Source organism: Triticum aestivum, chromosome 2B (assembly GCF_018294505.1).
Source record: "Triticum aestivum cultivar Chinese Spring chromosome 2B, IWGSC CS RefSeq v2.1, whole genome shotgun sequence".
Classification (NCBI taxonomy): domain Eukaryota; kingdom Viridiplantae; phylum Streptophyta; class Magnoliopsida; order Poales; family Poaceae; genus Triticum; species Triticum aestivum.
The window spans coordinates 163,973,805-163,982,456 of NC_057798.1; positions in this window are offsets into that span (position 1 = coordinate 163,973,805).

Sequence of the window (8,652 nt, forward strand, 5' to 3'; positions counted from 1 at the left end):
TTAAGTTATGCTCTATCCATCCATGTCTTTGTTGACATTTGTGGAGTGCTCTAGGTTGACTCATTCGAGCTCAACTTTTGCTTCGTTGTTAATCTGGGCAGATCGTCAACTTGTTTGCGATTTCGCCGATGCTACCGTTAGTGTTCCATGCATGCTATGCCTTCGTTCTTGCCATGTGTAGCTAGCACTTTGTGCCTTCTTGCTGGTTATATGCTTTCCTTGCCAGGACTTGCACCGTAGTGAGTGCATCGAGCTCGTTTACATGCCTTCGTGAGTTAAATTTCAGCATGTCTCAGTTTTCACTAAGTCTGAAAACTGATTGTGTTCGAGCGATGTTCGTGAGCTCGGTAGAGTATTTTTTGAACCCTTTTGGCCCCAGGTCACTTTGGGTGTTTTGTTAAGCTTGTTGAGTAGCTCCATGCCATGTTCTTACTTGTCATGTTCAGGTTTTCTATCATGTTGTTTTGCTGCTCCGAAGAGAGCATCGTGATCTGAAATTTCAGACTAGTGTTAATTTCACTAAGTCTGAAATCTGTTTTGCATTTGCGTTTTAGCCATGCTTGTTTGAACCTCTTAATGGATGAATTTGCCTATGGCTCAGTGCTAGTGTTTTGTCTACCATCTTGTGTACATCACTGCCATGTATTTTGTTTTCATGTTTGGTGGCTGTAGCATGTTCATTTCGTTGCATTTAGATGCCTACTTGCTGTAAATCGCAGACCGGTGTCATATCTTAAAACGCTCGCCATTTCCAAACCGTAACTCCGATTCCAATGATCTTTATATCGTTTTCAAGCGATTTCATCCCCTCTATCCAGTGGAACACTTGGTTTTCCAAGTTGATGCCAGGTTCATGCATTTCCTGTCATATCTTGCATTTTGCATCCCGCATCGCATCCCGCATAGCATATCGTCATTTCATCATATTGCTTGGTCTTGCCCGTGGTTGATTGTATCCTTGTTGCTTGTTTGTCTTGTTGGGTAGAGCCGGGAGACGAGTTCGCTACCGAGGAGCCCGTTGAGTTTGCTTGTGAGGATCCAGTCAACTCTGACAACTGTGCAGGCAAGATGATCATACCCTCGAAATCACTACTATCTTTGCTATGCTAGTCTGCTCGCTCTTTTGCTTTGCCACTGCTACGATGCCTACCTTTTGCTTGTCAGCCTCCCAATTGCCATGTTGAACCTCTAACCCACCATTGTCCTAGCAAACCGTTGATTGGCTATGTTACCGCTTTGCTCAGCCCTTCTTATAGCGTTGTTAGTTGCAGGTGAAGATTGGAGCCGTTCCTTGTTGGAACATCTATTTACTTGTTGGGATATCATTATATTGCTATGTTATCTTAATGCATCTATATACTTGGTAAAGGGTGGAAGGCTCGGCCTCTCGCCTAGTGTTTTGTTCCACTCTTGCCGCCCTAGTTTCCGTCATATCGGTGTTATGTTCCCGGATTGTGCGTCCCTTACGCGGTTGGGCTATAATGGGAACCCCTTGATAGTTCGCCTTGATTAAAGCTTTTCCAGCAATGCCCAACATTGGTTTTACCATTTGCCACCTAGCCCCTTTTTCCCTTGGGTTTCCGGAGCCCAAAGGTCATCTTTATTTTAGCCCCCCCCCACGGGCCAGTGCTCCTCTGAGTGTTGGTCCGAACTAGAGCCCTGTGCAGCGCCACCTCGGGGAAACTCGAGGTTTGGTTTTAGTTGTACGGATTGCTCATCTGAGTGTGCCCTGAGAAAGAGATATGTGCAGCTCCTATCGGGATTTGTCGGCACATTCGGGCGGTGTTGCTGGACTTGTTTTAACCTGTCGAATCATCTTGTTGTACCGAGATACCGAGTCTGATCAGTGTGTCTTGGGTGGAGGTCTATTCCTTCGTTGACCGTGAGAGCTTGTTATGGGCTAAGTTGGGACCCCCCTGCAGGGATTGATCTTTCGAAAGCCGTGCCCGCGGTTATGGGCAGATGGGAATTTGTTAACGTCCGGTTGTAGATGACTTGAACTAAACTTAATTAAAATGAATCGACCGTGTGTGTTACCGTGATGGCCCCTTCTCGGCGGAGTCCGGGAAGTGGACACGGTGTTGGAGTTATGCTTGCGCAGGATGTTCCTTTAGATTCTCGCTCGTGCTTCGCCTTCTCTTCTCGCTCTCTTTTGCGTATAAGTTAGCCACCACATATGCTAGTCGCTTGCTGCAGCTCCACATATATTTGCCTTATCCATTCCTATGAGCTTAAATAGTTTTGATCGCGTGGGTGTGAGATTGCTGAGTCCCTGTGGCTCACAGATACTACAACTCCAGATGCAGGTCCAGGTGATACTGCTCCAGTTGACGAGTACGAGCTCAAGTGGGAGTTCGACGAGGACTCTCAGCGATACTACGTGTCTTTTCCGGATGATCAGTAGTGGTGCCTAGTTGGGGGTTATCGATTCAGGACCTTGTCGCATGTTGGGTTCTTTTCTATTTTGGCGCCGTAGTCGGGCCATGAGTGTTTGTTTGATGGATGTTATTTATGTACTCTGATGTGACGTGGCGAGTGTAAGCCAACTATGTTATCTCCCCCTTTTATCATATATTACATGGGATGTTGTAATGATTGCCTGACTTGCGACATTGCTTTCAATGCGGTTATGTCTCTAAGTCGTGCCTCGACACGTGGGAGCTATAGCCGCATCGAGGGCGTTACAAGTTGGTAATCAGAGCCTTCCCCGACCTTAGGTGCCCCATTGCTTGATCGTTTTTAGCAGCCGAGTTGTGTCTAGAAAAATGTTTTGAGTCCTTAGGAATTATATATCGGAGAGCTTAGGAATTCTTTTACTTCCTAGTCTCCTCATCGCTCTGGTAAGGCATCCTGACGTAGAGTTTTGACTCTTCTCTTCTCAAATTTCACTAAAATTTTTTTAGGATCACGCGAGTATCTTGGTTTTGTTCCGATGGTTTTGTGACGAGAACATTGTTCTTGGTGCCTCCTGTCTTTAGGGGTTGTGGCAGTGTCCCGGGGAGTTGAGCTCCGAGGTGTTGTCGTCACAATTTTATCGTTGCAATTCTGGTATACTTGAGATATGTTCGCCGACATCGAAAATCTCTTTTATGCAGTTCGTTGGTGAGATAACCTCGACGCCACCCAGTACTGGGGCGGGAGTTCGGGAGTATCGCCATAACTTGTATAACGGATGCTTTTCGAAGGTTGAGGTAGATGGTTTCCGAAGTTTTCTTGGTTATGTGTTGAAGGATGGATACAGCTGGATGTAGGATTTGCTAGTTTGGGTGAGATATTGTGCTTCCCCTGTATCCCCAACACCTGATTGCATAACCGGAAAGGTTCGGGAATTTCATAGGTGGGAATTCTAGTAGCTCTAGTTCTTCTTCCACGAATATTGGTTTGAGATTGGGATTTCTTACCGATTATTCGTTCTTGATCCGTACCTTGTTGATTTTTTTCTCTACCGTAATTCTACGTGGCTTCTCAATTTATGGATATGTGATCATTTGAAGAGGAATGCATTCGTTCATTTTGTTCGGATGTGAAGACTATATGTTGCAATTTTCATTCCGTTGGATTCAGCTTCTATATTGTTGTCTATCTATGTGCTAATGGTGGTCAACCTCTTCAGGATGGCTCCTCCAACGCGCACGACTCCGAATCCTAATCCGCCTCCACCTCCGCCTCCTCCGGAAGCATGGCAAGCTGTGATGGCCGCTACTAATGCAAATACACAGTTGATCATGCAAATCCTTCAAGAGCGCAATCAAGGCAGTCAAGGGAATCAAGGCCATAATCAGCACCACTTTGCTACTCTGAACCAGTTCCTTGCTAATGGCCCAAAGACGTTCAGCGGTTGTGTTGAGGCTACCGATGCTGACGATTGGCTAGTGGATCTGGGCAAGCATTTTGAATGTAGCAACGTCAGGCCTGAAGATTTCGTCAAGTTCGCTTCTTTCCAGCTCAAAGATCAGGCTGCAGAGTGGTTCCAGCAGTACAAGGATTCCAGAGGTGGACGTGTTATCACTTGGGACGATTTCCGTCAAGATTTCCGCGCTCATCACATTCCTCAAAGTGTGGTTGAGAGTAAGCGTCAGGAATTCCGCAATCTGAAGCAAGGCTCTTTGTCTGTCTATGACTACAACAAGTTGTTCCAGAAGCTCGCCCGTTTTGCCAAGCAGGATGTTCCTGATGAGAAGAGCATGATCTATCAGTTCAGGGGTGGTCTTCGTGAGGAAATTCAGCTCGCTCTTGTCCTCTTTGAGCCGTTGAGATACGATGAGTTCTACAACATGGCACTGAAGCAAGAGGCTGCTCAGATGAGATGTGATGCTTCCAGGAAGCGTGCCAGAGATGTTACTCCGTCTTCCTCTACTCAAGTGGTCAAGCAGCAGAAGTTCTGGCTTCCTCCTCCTCCGTTCCGTCAACCGTATCAGCAGCAGAGTAAAGGTGGCAGTGGTTTCTCCCACCCACCCAACCCAGGCTTTCAGAACAAGTCTTCGTCTCAAGCGCCAAGATCGAGTGCTCCGTATCACCGTCCGCTTTCAGAGGTCACGTGCAACAAGTGCCAACAGAAGGGTCACTATGCAAACAAGTGTACCAACCAGAGGCGTCTTCCTCCTCCTCCTCCTGTAAGATCGGCAAGTACAGCTGTGGTCAAGCACAATCCCAAGCACGCCAAGGTCAATATGGTGAATGCAGCTCAGGCAGAGGATTCTTCAGATGTGATCATGGGTAACCTTCCTGTTAATAATATTCCTGCAAAAGTTCTTTTTGACACTGGTGCATCGCATTGTTTCATCTCGAGACCTTTTGCTTCCAAGCATGATTTTGTTACTCAAATGTTGCCGAGACCGTTGTCTATTGACTCTCCGGCCAGCCTCTTGACATCTCGAGTGTGTGTTCCGGATGTTACAATCACTTTGGGCGACTGCAAGTTTCTCTCTTCTCCGGTGGTTCTTGGCAATTCCGACATTGATCTTATTCTTGGGATGGACTGGCTCTCTAAGCATAAAGCTCAGCTTGATTGTGCAGCCAGGCAGATTCAACTGACGCATCCGTCTGAGGAGCTCATTGTCTTTGCCGCTCGGGATAATACCATCCGGTTGTTTTCTCTCAATGATAAGGGTGAATTGGATGCTATTTCGCAGATTCCTGTCGTTTGCGAATATCAAGACGTTTTTCCAGAAGAACTTCCAGGGATGCCTCCAAACCGGCCGGTTGAATTCGTTATTGAACTTGAGCCCGGTACGGAACCTGTGTGCAAACGTCCCTACAAGCTCGGCCCCGAAGAGTTGAAGGAGTTGAAGAAACAACTCGATGAGCAAGAAAGATTGGGTCTCATTCGGCCTAGTACTTCTCCGTGGGGTTGTGGTGTTCTTTTTGTGAAGAAGAAGGATGGATCGAGTCGACTTTGTGTTGATTACCGTCCAGTAAACAAGAAGACCATCAAGAACAAATACCCACTTCCCAACATCAATGAGCTGTTCGAACAACTCAAGGGTGCTCAAGTATTCTCCAAACTTGATCTCCGTATGGGTTATCATCAGATTCGTATTCGTGAGCAAGATATTCCCAAGACGGCGTTCAGAACAAGCTTTGGTTCATATGAATACACCGTCATGTCTTTTGGCCTCGCCAACGCTCCTCCGACGTTCTCTCGCATGATGAACTTCATCTTCAACCCCTACACCAATGAATTCGTTTTGGTCTATCTCGACGACATTCTGGTTTTCTCGAAGAACAAGGAAGATCATGCCAAGCACTTGCGTTTGGTACTTGACAAGCTCAGAGAACATCAGTTCTACGCCAAGTTCTCCAAGTGTGAATTTTGGCTCGATGAGGTTCTTTATCTTGGTCATATCATCTCTGCCAAGGGCATTTCCGTGAATCCTGAGAAGGTGTCCGCAATTGTGAATTGGGAACCTCCTCAGAACGTGAAGCAACTCCGCAGTTTCCTCGGTCTCGCAAGCTATTGCAGAAGATTCGTTGAAAACTTTTCTAAGATCGCCAAGCCTCTCTCAAATCTTCTTCAGAAGCACGTCAAGTACGTTTGGTCTCCGGAGTGTGATATTGCTTTCAACACTTTGAAAGAGAAATTGATCACTGCTCCAGTTCTGACTCCGCCTGATGAAACCAAGCCGTACGAGGTCTTTTGTGATGCCTCTCTCCAAGGTCTCGGTGCTGTACTGATGCAAGAGAAGAAAGTTGTTGCTTATACCTCTCGCCAATTGAAACCTAATGAGAAGAACTACCCCACTCATGATCTCGAGTTGGCGGCAGTTGTGCACGCTTTGTTGACTTGGAGACATCTTCTATTGGGAAGGAAAGTGGATATTTTCACTGATCACAAGAGTCTCAAGTACATCTTCACTCAGCCTAATCTCAACCTCAGGCAGACTCGATGGGTCGAAATGATTCAAGAGTACAATCCGAGTATCGAGTATACTCCAGGCAAGGCTAATGTGATTGCTGACGCTTTGAGCAGAAAAGCATATTGCAACAGTCTGATTCTCAAGCCTTATCAACCCGAGCTTTGTGAAGCTTTCCGCAAACTTAATCTGCAAGTTGTTCCTCAAGGTTTCCTCGCCAACCTTCAAGTCTCTCCTACCTTAGAAGACCAGATTCGCCAAGCCCAACTTCTTGATGCTATGGTGAAGAAGGTGAAGATTGGTATTGCAAAGAGTCAGTCCAAGTACAAGTGCTACCGACTTGATGACAAGGACACTCTCTTCTTCGAGGATCGAATTGTTGTGCCCAAAGGTGAACTTCGTAAGGTGATCATGAACGAGGCTCACAACTCTCTCCTCTCCATCCACCCTGGTAGTACGAAGATGTATCAGGATCTCAAGCAAACTTATTGGTGGACTCGAATGAAGCGTGAGATCGCTCAATTCGTGAATGAATGTGATGTCTGCAGAAGAGTGAAGGCAGAACACCAAAGGCCAGCTGGTCTCCTCCAACCTCTTGCCATTCCAGAATGGAAGTTTGACCACATTGAAATGGACTTCGTGACTGGGTTTCCAAAGTCCAAGCGTGGCAATGATGCTATATTCGTCGTCATCGACAAGCTCACCAAAGTGGCTCATTTTCTGCCTATCAAAGAGTCGATCACTGCAGCTCAATTGGCGGAACTCTATACCTCTCGCATTGTCTCTCTGCACGGTATTCCTCAAGTGATATCTTCAGACCGTGGCAGCATCTTTACCTCCAAGTTTTGGGATTCTTTTCAGAAGGCCATGGGTACCAACATCCGCTTCAGCACAGCTTTCCATCCTCAAACAAGCGGTCAAGTCGAACGTGTCAACCAAATTCTTGAAGATATGCTCAGGGCTTGTGTGATTTCTTTCGGCATGAAGTGGGAGGATTGTCTTCCTTATGCTGAATTCTCATACAACAACAGCTTTCAAGCAAGTTCGGGCAAGGCCCCCTTCGAAATTCTGTATGGTAGGAAGTGCCGTACCCCTCTCAACTGGTCTGAAACCGGTGAACGTCAGCTGCTGGGTAATGACTTAATCACAGAAGCAGAAGAGATGTGCAAAGTCATTCGTGATAACCTCAAAGCAGCCCAGTCCCGCCAGAAGAGCTACTATGATAGTAAGCACCGTGATCTGGTTTTCGAGATTGGAGATCATGTTTACCTCCGCGTCTCTCCCATGAAAGGTACTCGTCGCTTCGGTATCAAAGGGAAGCTTGCCCCTAGATACGTGGGACCTTTCAAGATTGTCAGCAAGAAAGGCGACCTCGCCTATCAACTCGAGCTTCCTTCAAACTTTGCAAATGTTCATGATGTGTTCCATGTCTCTCAGCTTCGAAAGTGCTTCAAGACTCCTGACCGCACCGTCAACTTCGAGGACATTGAGCTCCAAGAAGATCTCTCCTATCGTGAGCACCCAGTTGCTATTCTCGAAGAGACTGAACGCAAGACTCGCAACAAGTCAATCAAATTTCTCAAAGTCAAGTGGTCACACCATTCCGACCGTGAAGCTACCTGGGAACGCGAGGATCACCTCCGTTCTGAGTACCCGGAGTTCTTCCAGTCCTAGATCTCGGGACGAGATCTTTTCGTAGTGGTGGAGTGTTGTAACGCCCCAGATGTAACTTTCCATATTTGTATCCAACTCTTGCCGTCTCCGGCGCTAAGTTATATTTATTTCTCGGGTTCGGGTCTTTGTCTCCGTGTGTTGTTTTTCTTTTCGTGCATCCCTTATCATGTTTTCACGTGCATTGCTTTTGCATACATGTTCATCTCATGCATTCGAGCATTTTCCCCGTTGTCCGTTTTGCAATCCGGCGTTCCGTTCTCCTCCGGTGGTCATTTCTACCTTTCTTTCTTGTGTGGGGTTTAAACATTTCCGGATTGGACCGAGTCTTGCCAAGCGGCCTTGGTTTACTACCGGTAGACCGCCTGTCAAGTTTCGGGTCATTTGGACTTCGTTTGATATTCCAACGGTTAACCGAGGGACCGAAAAGGCCTCGTGTGTGTTGCAGCCCAACACCCCCCAAATTTGGCCCAAAACCCACCAAACTCGGCTCCATGTCCTAGAGCGTTCGATCACGATCGTGTGGGTGAAAACCGCACCTCATTTGGACTCTCCTAGCTCCACCTATGCCTATTTATACCCCCTCCATTCGGATCTTTTCTTCCCCCGTCCGAAACCCTAGTTCTTA